Source organism: Parasteatoda tepidariorum, chromosome 3 (genome assembly GCF_982258835.1).
Source record: "Parasteatoda tepidariorum strain Cologne lab strain chromosome 3, Ptep-v5.0, whole genome shotgun sequence".
NCBI classification, from domain to species: domain Eukaryota; kingdom Metazoa; phylum Arthropoda; class Arachnida; order Araneae; family Theridiidae; genus Parasteatoda; species Parasteatoda tepidariorum.
The window spans coordinates 222,773-238,714 of record NC_141757.1 but is presented as its reverse complement, the minus strand read 5'-3'; the positions used below and the strand labels follow the sequence as shown (position 1 = coordinate 238,714).

Here is a 15,942-nt window from a genome sequence, read left to right as displayed (position 1 = left end):
GATTGATGATGAAGCCCATCATTTTGTGTTTTCATCAGTGTTCAGAAGCAGAACAACTAAGTTTTTTATTTTTTCGCAAAAATATAAAATATATAAAAAACAAAGAAAAGAGTAAGAAAATGAGTATAGTCATAGAAAAAGTTAAAATTATATTTTAACTGACCAATACTATATTATAACTTTTTGCTTAATTCATTGTTAACAATTCAAATTTCTCCGAGGCAATTCTAAACCTTAATTTTGTTCTAAATGTCAGTATTCAGACAAACAACAGAAGTTTAATATGAAGTTCTAAAATGCATATATATATATACATATATAATTTCTATGATCCCTTTCTTTTATATATAAGTAAAAATTAAGGTAGTATTGTTAAGTTGAAACACAATATTTTTAGTTTTGATGTCAGCAATATAATTCAATTTTTCACAAAAATGATTGTTTCCATTATTAAATTCAATGTCGACAATTCAAATTTTTCTGAGGAAGCTCTTAACCTCTAAATATTATTTTTTTATGTACACATTTCTAAATGTCAGTATTCAACCACAAAACAACTTAAAGTCCTCAAATTTAGCATGAAGTTGTAAAATGTAATGAAAGAGGGTCATAGCAATAATGTAAGTAGAAATAAAGTTAGTACTGTGAAATTAAAACAGTACTTTTAATCAATGAACCAAGTTCTTCAAGAAGCAGTTGTAGAAGTAGCTGGATAGAAGTCTTTCTATTTAAAACTTTTTATATAATTTCTTTAAAAACACAATTGTTAATCTGGGCATTTGGCGATACAACACTTATAGAATTGAAGGATTTGTTACGTCAATCGCTCAGGTATCATAATTTTGATCTAGTTCGCTTCTATGTCATTTTGATTTATGTTGCTAAGTTAACTTTCAAAAAACTCTATGGCTGGCAACAGCATTTTCATTTAAGTTGTTTATTTTAATTCTTTTAGAATTCGTAATTTTTTTAGCGAAATGTTTTTTAACCTAACAGAATTCTTTGCCGACTGTTTTCTCTATAAATGAAGAAAATAAAGTAAATATTTAAGTGTTGTGAAAAGAATCTTATTTAGTTGTACAAAGTACTTCTTTAAAAATGAAAACTGTTGCCACCAGCGGAAAAGAAATACAGCCAAAATTTGGGAGCCACGTAAGAGAATTATATATAATAGATTAAACTTTTTAAATACTTGAATGCTATAATTATTCTCAGATAGCTGTACTGCCTATTTCGACATTCCATGGTAGCCGGCAGGAGGAAACTATTGGTTCTTATGACATCAGATCAGCAATAGGCGCGGGATAAAAAAAATTTTTTTTTGTGGAAATAGCAATCATTAAAAGTGTTTCGAAAATAAGTTAACTGTTGAATATTACATTTAGCTGAAAAATTCAGAAACTTTCGAAAATGTTATAATAACTAATAAAACTTATTTCGATATTCTCGTTGCATGTTTGTAGTTTTTTCCTCAAATCAACGAAAACTCAAAGGAACCAAATTAGAAGAATAAAAGTGCGAATTGTAACATTAAAAGTATTGCCATCTATGCTCACTAACCAATTACAAATTCATAATTTTAAAAAAAACAACGTCGTAAATTTTGAATCTAAGAAAATAGTTTTTATTCATAGGATATTTTTAAATTAAAAAAAAAGTTTTAAAGATAAAAACTAGGTAGCTCAAAGTATTACTCTGCTTTTAAATTTATTTTTTATAAAATTTGAATATCTTAATGGTAGGAAAGAATACGTCATCAACAGAGCTTGGAATTGAACTAAAATTATTTCTTTTGCATCAGCTTAATTTGATTCCCTGTCATTAAGTAACTTAATTGGTGGTAAGAGTAATTAATAATTATGATATTTGAATAACAGTAATTATACTTTAATAGTTTTTAATAATATGACGTATTTAAATTATAAAAATTTTAAGATTTTATTGGTGTGCTGTCTATGTATTTAATTTAACTTCATTAAGACTGGAGTCATTAAATGTTCGCTTTCAGTCCTAATTTCATTATGTTAACATGGTTATTTAAAATCTTACTATTATCTTAATTATCTACTCAACAAGTGTAATCGTTTGAAACTTTAGAAGCTATGTATATTTTCAAATTTTTACTTAACTGTAATACATATTTAAAACATTGTCATTATGCACAGTTAGCATTTCAAAAATGAAATTTCTAAGTTCAATTCAAATAAATCATACAGTGAAGGTAATTCAAACTAATTTGCTCAATTTCCCGCGATTTCTTAGATTGAAACGAAATGGTACTACGTTTTTCTTTGAATTCCCCAAAGAAACAAAATGAATTTTGTGATCAGAAACTTGAACATTGTTCAATCTATTCTCATTTTGGTAACAAGAGTGTTGTTCATTGTATAGTTTGTGTCCGTTATTGGTAAACGAAACTTCAAAATATACAATTTTTTTCATGTTGCATGTTTTTCTTTCTAGCCTCCTACATAGTTAATTTTATGATTAGAATAGTTATAGTGACATCAAATGTCTTGTGACATTTTTTACTACTGAAGTTAAAACTTCGTGAAAATTAATCATAAGCTAATGTTACAAAGGATCTTCAATAGATGGTCTCATTTTATAAGTCTCTTATCCCTGTTACATTCATCTAGTGTCAGTATTGCGATCAAGATGTAGGGTAATTGTGTATTTAGCTGGTTGTAAATGGTTATATTTTTATCTTCGAAAAAACAATAGGCTTACCCTTCAATTGGTAAAAAAAAGCATTCTATTTTCTCTTTACAACTAACACTGAATTAGATATTTCGAATATTACTATAAATGAAGCATTTGAATATTTAAAAGAATTCACTTGTGTCAGCATTTTTGTCTTTCAATATCGAGATTTTTGCCACGCTTAATGTTTCGGGCAAGAACTGGAATAGTTAAAAATAAAATCTTGAATGCACATTAAGTTCTAAGATACCAACACGTAATACAATTTGAATTCATTAGGCAGATAGCGATTTTTGCATCCTATAGCAATATTTTTTGTTTCACCAGTCACTACAACGACATTGACCAGATTGTTGGTCTCTAATCGAAGTAGGTATGGGTAGAATATAGATGGAAGTTCTGTGCAAATGTGGAGCCTGACGTGGTAGTGGCAGACAGTCGTTCTGCTGCTTCGTCATACTTCATATTCGTCCAGCTGTTTCAGAACTTACAATTTCACTCATATCTGCTGCTGCAGTGAATTTTACGACAAAGTATGGTGCAAAGTTTATTCACGATTAAACGCGGGATCTGCAATTTCATGCCGTTGTGACTATATCTATTGGTGCATATTTAACTTTCAAAACAGAGGAAACAAACTACAGTTGAATCCACTAGTTGATTAAACTTTAAGGAAATTTTATTTCATGGCTAAGGGAGAAACGAAACAAGAAGTCAAAGAATTTTACTAACGATTCACGTTGAAACAGAACTAAAACTTTTATTTTTTGCTGAAGTCAATTACTGATTTGTTAAGTGACATTTCAGTTTGCCAATGAGTTGCATTTGTTAGACCTCACTATTTCGTGGCGTTCCTTAAAAAAGTTCCTTTTCAAAAGAGTGCATCCAATTTTTGTTAGTATGTCTCATATTTATGAAAGTTAATTTTCTTAATGTTTACCCATTATAAGCCATCAAAATTTTTCAGTTCTGTTGGGAAAAAATTATGTTCAGTAAAACACTTTCTCATTTTTGTTTTATGATGCGTGCAAAGGTGGGAAACATAGTATAAAAATGTGTAGTTCATTTTAAAACTTGCTAGATTTAAATTTTTAACATATTATTGGAAGACATTCGCTTGTTACAAAATTAACGTAATTTTCTAGCTTTAAACTAAATCTGTTTTTCAATAGATCTTATATAAACTTCAGTTTTTTTACAGGAGTATTTTTATATCTTTTGAAAAAAGATTATTCAAATTGTTTAGACCTATTTTTAAATTTTGATATACTTCTGTTCGTTTTATTTCTACTCTATTAAATTTAATGATCTAATCTATGGAATTCTATATTTTTGTTTACACTCTTGATATTTGTTAAAACCGAGACATTTGTATATAACAGATGAATTTAACCAAGCTTCTTTTTTAGTATTACCTTAGAATATCGTTTAAAAGTAAATTTCTTTTTTACTTTTCATGCATTGAAAGACTTCCAAGTATTTAACTTTTGGTTAGAAACTTCATGTGAAGTTTTCGAACTGTACGATCAAATAAACCAGTGGTTTAATTTAAAATGTACTGTTGGCTGAATGAATGTTGGCTGAATGTTCCTAGAGGAAGTTAACTCTTAATATTAACTTATTAGATAGAAATGCAATAAGTTATTTTATAAGTATTAAAATTAAATTATGGTCACCATTTTTGTTTAATTCAAGTCAAAATGGCAAAGTGCTATAAGCAGCTGAAATTAAAATTGTCTTAAGTAAACAATTTAAATAAAAATGTGATAAATTAACTAAACAGAGCAAATTTTAACTATACGCATGTTATCACTAACGGTACTTCATCCTATTTTTTGGTTTAGTTAACTACGAAAAAACTCCAGCATGTTAGCGTCCTGATGTAGTATTGTTTGTGCAAACATTTGTATCTTCAAAATTTGTTTGGTTCTTATTAAATTCTCACATTTTTATTTAAATCGTGTACTTTATATCAAATATTGTTCTTATCCAATAATGCAGAATTTAAATATTTAAGATTATCGCTTTAAATTTATCCTTCTGTTTTGTGCGTGGGTACTGTTTTTGTCTCGTATTTTTCAGAATTTTCTTTCTATTCGATTCGCTGCTGCTGAAGTTTCAACAAGCTGGTGAGGTGGTTCAAGTTTTGCCGAAGCTCCGAATGAGGTGGTTCAAGTTTTGCCGAAGCTCCGAATGAGGTGGTTCAAGTTTTGCCGAAGCTCCGAATGAGGTGGTTCAAGTTTTGCCGAAGCTCCGAATGAGGTGGTTCAAGTTTTGCCGAAGCTCCGAATGAGGTGGTTCAAGTTTTGCCGAAGCTCCGAATGAGGTGGTTCAAGTTTTGCCGAAGCTCCGAATGAGGTGGTTCAAGTTTTGCCGAAGCTCCGAATGAGGTGGTTCAAGTTTTGCCGAAGCTCCGAATGAGGTGGTTCAAGTTTTGCCGAAACTTCGAATGAGGTGGTTCAAGTTTTGCCGAAGCTCCGAATGAGGTGGTTCAAGTTTTGCCGAAGCTCTGAATGAGGTGGTTCAAGTTTTGCCGAAGCTCTGAATGAGGTGGTTCAAGTTTTGCCGAAGCTCTGAATGAGGTGGTTCAAGTTTTGCCGAAGCTCTGAATGAGGTTGTTCAAGTTTTGCCGAAGCTCTGAATGAGGTTGTTCAAGTTTTGCCGAAGCTCTGAATGAGGTGGTTCAAGTTTTGCCGAAGCTCTGAATGAGGTGGTTCAAGTTTTGCCGAAGCTCTGAATGAGGTGGTTCAAGTTTTGCCGAAGCTCTGAATGAGGTGGTTCAAGTTTTGCCGAAGCTCTGAATGAGGTGGTTCAAGTTTTGCCGAAGCTCTGAATGAGGTGGTTCAAGTTTTGCCGAAGCTCTGAATGAGGTGGTTCAAGTTTTGCCGAAGCTCTGAATGAGGTGGTTCAAGTTTTGCCGAAGCTCTGAATGAGGTGGTTCAAGTTTTGCCGAAGCTCTGAATGAGGTGGTTCAAGTTTTGCCGAAGCTCTGAATGAGGTGGTTCAAGTTTTGCCGAAGCTCTGAATGAGGTGGTTCAAGTTTTGCCGAAGCTCTGAATGAGGTGGTTCAAGTTTTGCCGAAGCTCTGAATGAGGTGGTTCAAGTTTTGCCGAAGCTCCGAATGAGGTGGCCCACAGTAATAACTTAAGGGATTGTGATGCAAAAAGCAAAAAAAGGTGAAATGTTCTTTTTCCATCATACAAGTACAAATATCTTCCATTCTTTCATGTAACTTTGTTAATTTTAATAACAGAAATGCTTTTTCCCCCAAGGGAATTTTTGCCCCAAAGCCGAAAGCTAATAAATGTTTTTAGAACTCGTTATAAACAAAGATTTTTCTGTCTTTAAATGATTTAGAAAAGTTATCACGCCTGCCAGACGTCATGAGTTTTCAACTCATTTTAACTTCAAAGAAAAATGAAGTATAAAAATTATCAAACAAAGATGTTTTCTAAGGTTTTACTCCAGTAAAAAAAAAATTAAAATTTTAAGTTGATTTTTGGACAAGTTGCACCCTGTTTTCCCTGTGAAATCAAAATCTAGACCGTTCATAAATTGAGAACAAAAATAACATATTTTAACCAGTAATTCAGGGAGGGAAAGAGGCAACTTAAAGTATAAACAATGGCAACAGGTGATTAGGTAATAGAATTATTTAGCTAGTGATAACTTCGAAATTTGCCTAAAATGAATGCAGAGCCCTGATGGCTCCGTGGACAGTGTTCGACTTCCCATGAGGTGAACCGGGTTCGAATTTCAGCGATGGCTGATCGATACGTATTCCGCATCCGGCTTGCACTGACCTCTTTGCTGACGTAAAATATCCCGAGTGGTAGACGGATCATGGATTAAAAATCGCTTTATTGTCTGCCTAACCGTGGAAAGTTTTGATGGTTTTCCTCTCCATGCAACACAAATACAGTTATATTGAAAGTCCCCCTGGAGTTCCCTTGTCTTCTGTTTGGGGTATAAGTGCAAGGCTACAGAGCTGAGCAATAATAGTCATAAATCCAGAAATGGGTCTGTTGTTCAATGCCGGTTGCGCAATTTTTCTGTAGGAGTTTGTGGAGCAAGGAAGGACAAAAACATTAGTTTAATAATGAAACTCAAACTTATTTCCTTTTTTTTAATGAAATGTTAACATCGATATCATGGACGGTGAGATCTGCCTACACGCAGCGGTGCTGGATCAAGAATGAATGATAAATAGTTCTATGGAAAAGAGTTATTATCAATTTCGGGACTTTTCCCGTCTGGACTCTTTGGCATCGTGGATACCGGGGCTTAAGATAATGTTAACGTCTTTAGGGTCGTATTAAGTTTATACATAGTTGTCCGTAACTTTTCAATGAAGGTCACACTGATAGCAGTCGGAAGAGCCTTCTTATGTCTGTATATTAAATAGTGGATATCTTTAAAAACGTTATGCAAAACATAAACTTTTTAAGCATTATGGATTCTTAACACTATAAACGTTCACAAGGAAGATTTTTTGGTCCTACGTTTTCGCCTGATTTATTGAACCAAATTGTCGACTTTTGGCAAATACGTGGCTCATTCGTTTTAAAACACAGATGAACGTGTTATGAAACGGAAAATTTCAATGCATTGAACAAGTGTGAAATCCGAATCAGGAGTGGTAGACGGCCGCTCTGCTCCCTCTTCGATTGTCACACTTGTTCAGCCGTTTTGGAACTTTTCCGTTCTTTCGACTACGTTGCCGTAAGAACCGGGGTGTCAAAAGAACTGGGTGGTCCTGGACTGCGATGCTAGCCCGCATGTCCGTGACCCTAAGTCTCTGAAGAACTCTGGCGCTTGCAGCTAAATATATTTGACTGTTAGATCATCTAAATTATATTTACCTGCTCTAGTTAAAATTTAAAGGGCTGGGGTGGGATTGAGTAAGGTCCTGGATTGTAACTAAAGGTTGCCAATCCGTGCCCTGAAAAACCACCCGGCGCTCTAACGTTTAACCTTAGAAAAAGAACGTTTATAGGTGCTTGGAATTCATTAATTTCGATGTTCACAATATTTTCCGGTTGAAAGGGATATTTATTGTTAGATGAGATTAGAAATGGGATAGGATGTGACATTTTGAAATTATTATGTATGTTATTATTCCAATTTTGAGCTTAATTTAAACTGGCTCTTAAGATTAGCTTTTAAAGGCTTCAGGTTTATATGTACGGACAACTCTTTCGTAATTACCAAATTTTTTTAATTTGAATATCTAGTTTAATATTAGAAAATATAAATATTGAAAGTTGAAATTGCCAAAAACTTTTCTATTCTGCGCTTATACAGATTTCAAAATCCTGGGCTATATCAAAATTATCTGAAAATATACTAGCTTTTTTTCTTCAAAATAGTTGAGAGGATTCTGGGTGAAATATATTAAAAGTAAATGAAATCACACATACAATGAGCTGTACGCGCTGTATAGTCTGGTATTAACAACAATAAATTGCATCGGACTTTCTGGACACATCTGCCGATTGGACCAATTTTTAACATTCTTTAAATAAATTTGATCCCGAAGTGAACTGATCATAAAGACTGTTCCCAGTAGAACACCAAAGTCAAGCATCACTAGCTGTGGTCAGTAAGCGGGTAGAGAACCACCTTGATCAACCTGCGTAGGGACCCTGGGTACACGGTATCAGTCTTAGCTAAACTGTTCTACCGTAAAGTGCTAGACTTCGCTTGCAGGTCATCGGGCTACCAAAGCAGGGAAGGATGATCCTCGGCGATGTTTCCCAGACCGTCACTAAGAGCCCATTCTGCAGCTCTAGTGCGGCGTAAAATACCTCCCTTTTAAACAAATTGGAACCCGAACAAGACAATAAGATGGGTTGACTACATTAATGAGGATTTCAAGGCACTTAGAAGAATCGAATACCTTCTCGAACTAAAGATTCGTTAGTCCTTGACTCACAAGAAGTCAAAGAATTTTACTAACGATTCACGTTGAAACAGAACTAAAACTTTTAATTTTTGCTGAAGTCAATTACTGATTTGTTAAGTGACATTTCAGTTTGCCAATGAGTTGCATTTGTTAGACCTCACTATTTCGTGGCGTTCTTTAAAAAAGTTCCTTTTCAAAAGAGTGCATCCAATTTTTGTTAGTATGTCTCATATTTATAAAAGTTAATTTTTTTAATGTTTACCCATTATAAGCCATCAAAATTTATCAGTTCTGTTAGGAAAAAATTATGTTCAGTAAAACACTTTCTCATTTTTGTTTTATGAGGCGTGCAAAGGTGGGAAACATAGTATAAAAATGTGTAGTTCATGTTAAAACTTGCTAGATTTAAATTTTTAACATATTATTGGAAGACATTCACTTGTTACAAAATTAACGTAATTTTCTAGCTTTAAACTAAATCTGTTTCTTAATAGATCTTATATAAACTTCAGTTTTTTACAGGAGTATTTTTATATCTTTTGAAAAAAGATTATTCAAATTGTTTAGACCTATTTTTAAATTTTGATATACTTCTGTTCGTTTTATTTCTACTCTATTAAATTTAATGATCTAATCTATGGAATTCTATATTTTTGTTTACACTCTTGATATTTGTTAAAACCGAGACATGTGTATATAACAGATGAATTTAACCAAGCTTCTTTTTTAGTATTACCTTAGAATATCGTTTAAAAGTAAATTTATTTTTTACTTTTCATGCATTAAGACTTCCAAGTATTTAACTTTTGGTAAGAAACTTCATGTGAAGTTTTCGAACTGTACGATCAAATAAACCAGTGGTTTAATTTAAAATGTACTGTGTTGGCTGAATGTTCCTTAGAGGAAGTGAACACTTAATATTAACTTATTAGATAGAGATACAATAAGTTATTAAATAAGTATTAAAATTAAATTATGGTCACCATTTTTGTTTAATTCAAGTCAAAATGGCAAAGTGCTATAATCAGCTAAAATTAAAATTGTCTTAATTTATCACATTTTTACTTAAATTGTTTACTTAACTAAAAACAAAGCAAATTTTAACTATACGCATGTTATCACAAACGGTACTTCATCCTATTTTTTGGTTTAGTTAACTACGAAAAACTCCAGCATGTTAGCGTCCTGATGTAGTATTGTTGGTGCAAACATTTGTATCTTTAAAATTTGTTTGGTTTTTATTAAATTCTCACATTTTTACTTAAATCGTGTACTTTATATCAAATAATATTGTTCTTAAATATTTAAATTCTGCATTATTGGATAAGATTATAGCTTTAAATTTATCCTTCTGTTTTGTGTGTGGGTACTGTTTTTGTCTCGTATTTTTCAGAATTGTCTTACTATTCGATACGCTGCTGCTGAAGTTTCAACAAGCTGGTGAGGTGGTTCAAGTTTTGCCGAAGCTCCGAATGAGGTGGTTCAAGTTTTGCCGAAGCTCCGAATGAGGTGGTTCAAGTTTTGCCGAAGCTCCGAATGAGGTGGTTCAAGTTTTGCCGAAGCTCCGAATGAGGTGGTTCAAGTTTTGCCGAAGCTCCGAATGAGGTGGTTCAAGTTTTGCCGAAGCTCCGAATGAGGTGGCCCACAGTAATAACTTAAGGGATTGTGATGCAAAAAGCAAAAAAAGGTGAAATGTTCTTTTTCCATAATATCAGACAAAAGTAAAAATATCTTCCATTCTTTCATGTAACTTTGTTAATTTTAATAACAGAAATGCTTTTTCCCCCAAGGGAATTTTTGCCCCAAAGCCGAAAGCGAATAAATGTTTTTAGAACTCGTTATAAACAAAGATTTTTCTGTCTTGAAATGATTTAGAAAAGTTATCACGCCTGCCAGACGTCATGAGTTTTCAGCTTATTTTAACTTCAAAGAAAAATGAAGTATAAAAATTATCAAACAAAGATGCTTTTTAAGATTTTACTCTAGTAAAAAAAAATCAAAATTTTAAGTTTATTTTTGTACAAGTAGCACCCTGTTTTTCCTGTGAAATCAAAATCTAGACAGTTCAAAAATTGAGAACGAAAATAACATATTTTAACCTGTAATTGAGGGAGGGAGGGTAAGAGGCAACTTAAAGTATAAACAAAAGCAACAGGTGGGTAGGTAATAGAATTATTTAGCTAGTGAAAACTTCGAAATTTGCCTAAAATGAATGCTGAGCCCTGATGGCTCTGTGGACAGTGTTCGCCTTCCCATGAGGTGAACCGGGTTCAAATTTCAGCGATGGCTGATCGATACGTATTCCGCATCCGGCTTGCACTGACCTCGGTGCTGACGTAAAATATCCTGAGTGATAGACGGGTCATGGGTTAAAAATCGCTTTACTGTCTGCCTAACCGTAAAAAGTTTTGATGGTTTTCCTCTCCATGCAACACAAATGCAGTTAATTATATTGAAAGTCCTCCTGGAGTTCCCTTGTCTTCTGGTTTGTGTTTAAGTGTGCAAGGCTACGGAGGTGAGCAATAATAGTCATAAATCCAGAAATGGGTCTGTTGTTCAATGCCGGTTGCGCAATTTTTCTGTAGGAGTTTGTGGAGCAAGGAAGGACAAAAACATTAGTTTAATAATGAGACTCAAACTTATTTCCTTTTTTTAAATTAAATGTTAACATCGATATCATGGACGGCGAGATCTGCCTACACGCAGCGGTGCTGGATCAAGAATGAATGCTAAATAGATTGTTCTATGGAAAAGAGTTATCAATTCCCCGTCTGGACTCTATGGCATCGTGGATACCGGGGCTTAAGATAATGTTAACGTCTTTAGGGTCGTATTAAGTTTATACATAGTTGTCCGTAACTTTTCAATGAAGGTCACACTGATAGCAGAGCCTTCTTATGTCTGTATATTAAATAGTGGATATCTTTAAAAACGTTATGCAAAACATAAACTTTTTAAGCATTATGGATTCTTAACACTATAAACGTTCACAAGGAAGATTTTTTGGTCCTACGCTTTCGCCTGATTCATTGAACCAAATTGCCGACTTTTGGCAAATACGTGGCTCATTCATTGTAAAACACAGATGAACGTGTTATGAAACGGAAATTTTCAATGCATTGAACAAGTGTGAAATCCGAATCGGGAGTGGTAGACGGCCGTTCTGCTCCCTCTTCGAGTGTCACGCTTGTTCAGCCGTTTTGGAACTTTTCCGTTCTTTCGACTACGTTGCCGTAAGAACCGGGGTGTCAAAAGAACTGGGTGGTCCTGAACTGCGATGCTAGCCCGCATGTCCGTGACCCTAAGTCTCTGAAGAACTCTGGCGCTTACAGCTACATATATTTGACTGTTAAATAGAGCAGGAAAATTTTAGATAATTTAAAATGCTGAGGTGGGATAGAGTAAGGTCCTGTACTGTAACTAAAGGTTGCCAGTGCGTGCCCTGAAAAATCACCCAGCTAACGTTTTATCTTAGAAAGAGAACGTTTATAGTGCTTGAAATATTTTAAATCTATAATATTTTCTGGTTAAAAGGGCAAAAACATAGCTGCTGGGTAAAATTAGTTAAGTGATAGAATGGTGCATTTCAAAAATGTTAACAATGGTATTATTCGAAATTTGAACTAAGCTTTAATCGAATTCTTAAGAATAACTTTGAAAGCCTTGAGATCTATCTGTACGAATAATTTTTTTGTTTCCGAAATTATTCATTTGAAAATCTAGCTCAAAAATATTTACGATGAAAATCACTAAATTTTTTAAACTTGTGCTCACATAGGGTTAAAAAATCTGAGGTATGTCGAAATTTCTTTAAAATGTCAGTCTTTGAAGAATAGTTTTAAGGATTTGGGGAGAATTGAGGCATTGGAAGGCGAACGCTCTATCACCTGAGCCATCACGACTCTTGTTTACATATTGCTAAAGAGTTAACTAAAAGCCTTTTTTAGTATCACTACTTTGGAATATAGTTTAAAAGCATATTTTTTACGTTACTCCTTTAAACATTCATAACTATTAGTTTATATAAAGTACTGTACCGTCTTCTGTGATTAACTTTAAATTGTACAGATACACTGCGAAATGAGTGTTAATTATAGCAAGTGCATTATTACTATTGTTTAATAACTTTTTTTCGGTTTAGAATGTTGGATTATTCTACCTCATTGGTTTCGATATGTGCATAGGTACTGCTTTTGTGTCTTGTATTTTTCAGGATGGACTGTCTTCTTGATATGCTGGTGTTGAACAAGCCTCGGGGAACTAAAACTGCACACCTTCGAATAAAAGCGTTAGAAGAGTCTGTGGAAAAACTGCGCTATTTTAAGATGGCTTCTCACACCAAGAAAACTTTTCAATAGTTGGTGAGACCATGATTTTTCTCTTCTCTCTCTCTCTATTTAAAACAAAAATTTTAATTTTTCTCAGACTGAATCTTTGCAATTTTGCAGATTCATGTGTCAGCGAGATCCTAAGGACATCTTGTTTGCAAATGAAATTAAGAACTGATTCATGGGTGCCCTCCCGACGAGGTATCTCAAGTTCCAATCCCCAGATGCTGCAGGCAAATTATTCTACCGGCACAGACCACAGTGCTGACATAAAATATCCTGAGTGTAGACGGAATGTGGGTTAAAATCTCCATACCGTCGGGCTAACCGTGGGAGGTTTTCCAGGTTTTCCTCTCCATGTAACGCAAATGCGGGTTAGTTGTTACAAAAAGTCCTCCTTGAAGGCTTGTTTGGTCCAGGAGTTTCCTGGTCTTCTGGATTGGGTTCCATGTTGCAAGTTTATGGAGATGAACCGTAGTAGTTGTAAACCCAGAAATTAGTCTGCCGTCCAAGCCCGGTTGTACAATAAATTTATTTGATGGCACATATTATTGCACATAAAATAAACTGTTAACCAAGTTTCAGGGAATGGAAATTTACGTGGCTCCATCACCTGCAATAACATCCAAAACTTTCTTATAAATTGTTGCTTACTTATAAAACGTTAAACTCAATGCGGTTGTATTAATTTCATACATAGTTGGCATACTGACTGTAACATTTTTTGTTGAAGGAGCGGATGATAAAAATTAATGTAGAAAATTTATTTTTTAAGGAAAAGCTGTTAAATATAATCCTGTTAAATACTTCCAAGTTTATGTATTTCCAGAGTCTGTACGTAAATAAAAAGTGTTGTTAAATGCAATGTGTGTTTTTTACTGTTAGACACAAAAGTTTTTCTCTACTTTATTCTAAGAGCAGACCTGAGATTACAGAATGAGGTTTTAAAGTGGGGCCGGGCCATGGATAACAGCAGCAATATTAGGAGTAATTGGTGGGAATAATTTAAAAATCTAATGTGTTGATTGTTCCCGTAAATCAGTTTTCAGACCAAATTGATCAGTTGTCGAAGCATTAATTCGTAACTTATTGAAACGAACAGTGATTATTAAATTCTCACTCTCCCGATATATCTTCTTCAAATTTTCAATTGTTATTAAAATACTCTTCATTCATCCATAGAAGCTCAAATAATTTTTTTTAAACTAATAGTGGATGGCACTTGATTTTAATACAGTTTTTTCAAATATTAATTCATAATTTAAATGTAATTAATTTTAGCTTTTTTGGAGAGAAAATCGTAATTATTTAACAAAAACTTACTAAAATAAAATTTTTCTTTGTTAACCTAAATAGAAATTGACTCTAAAAATATTTTTTTGCATTACTTGTTTTTGTATTATTATTGGTCAGAAAGTTTTGTTGGACTTTTAAAAATTGAATTGGTTATTTTGAGAAAGGGTGAGCTTCACTTTGGATCCATTGGTGAAAACTCCTTTTCAAAATGATTTAATTCAGTTTTTTTAAGTTTGTCTGGTCTGAAATTTTTTTTAAATGCGTTTAATTTTATAATTATGAAAAATAACTTTGATCAAAATCCCCTTTTAATTCAGGTGATTAAGCAAGTTTAAAATTTCATAGAAAAAGTTTCATTTCATTATTACATTTTACTTTCCTCATATGTAGGCTTAAATTCATGAAATAAAATGTAATTTCAAATTGTTGAAATAAGTTTTTGGTTAACACTTTTTCCCCTCAGTTTTTATTTTGTTTTTAATTTTAAATGTTTTGGGAAATAAGCTGTTTTTAGAGGATAAAACTTAAAGATTAATAAAATTAAAACCTCGGCTTCGAATTTTTTCAACCTCCTTACTTTAATACGTATTTAAGAAACGTTGAACTGTTTCATGGAAATGTTGATCTTAAATTAAGAAAAATATTAAATTACAAATTTTAAGGTACTTTGTTTCTCTACCAGCAGTGTATACAAACCATTTCTTCAGTTTTATCAAAAGTATATCTGGTAAAACATTGGCACTCATTTAAACTTTTTTATGGATATGTTGGCAAATCTAATTGATCTCGCAGAATTAAATAATTCAATCTAAAATAATTGAATAAACTTTCGAATGAACTAGTGATTTTTTAGCTGTCGTAAGTCTGCTCTCAGTCACCAAAGCTGTTACTGTTTTCTGTTTGTTCTTTCAGCAAAGTTTTTCAAACTTAGCCATTTTATTAACTGTAATATATATCTGTTCGAAACTAAAATATTTGAACCAAAATAAATTTTAGCAAACTTTTGTAAAATTTAAAAGTGTAATTATTTCGTATTTATGTACTCTACGGTTATAGATGTGAGAAACTAGAAAAGTTAGAATAAAAGTTATTGTGTTGGGCAGTATTGTATAATTCTGATATTGTGTGTCTGACATTGTATTAAATTTTGTTCTATTGGTTTGTTGAAATAACTCAATTTTGTAATTTGTGTAAGACTTTTTATATAATCTACAGATTGAATTTCTATTTCTGTGTTTTGTAGCACTTATTTGTGTTTTGTAGTATATTAATTATAAATAAAAATGTTATACTTGCAATTTAGTTTTTGAGTTAGTTTTTTATTAGTTTGTGGTCGATTCTATATTTTCCTAGGCTTGATAAAAGTTAATTTTGAAATTTCCCCATAAGGGAATATAATTAAACTTCAATAAATTAATGTTATTTTTTTCAGATTCGGAAGAGAATATATCAACGAAAAGTATTTCTGTAGTATCTGCTTCAATGTCGTACAGCGCGCAAAATAAACTATTTCAAGTTGTAACTTCTCGCTCAAGTGATCGGATTTTCGAAAACTGAGTACAAATATTAATTGTTCAAAAGAATGACTTAAATATAGTTAAATATTGTTAGCTATTGAAGTATTAGGGGCTAAGCTCGCTGCCGCTTACCAACCCCGATGATTTCTTCGCAATAATTGTTTCTTTTGCAGAAAACAGTTTTTCTACTTGA

At 32.7% G+C, this 15,942-nt stretch overlaps 1 long non-coding RNA gene across 1 annotated transcript; it reads left to right on the top strand.

Annotated features, from left to right (window-relative positions):
• Positions 1–497: 497 nt before the first annotated feature.
• On the top strand, positions 498–15,530 carry LOC147812686 (uncharacterized). The gene is made up of 2 exons (XR_015432308.1): positions 498–12,969; positions 13,057–15,530. It is a non-coding gene; the product is annotated as an uncharacterized LOC147812686 (long non-coding RNA).
• Positions 15,531–15,942: the final 412 nt, after the last annotated feature.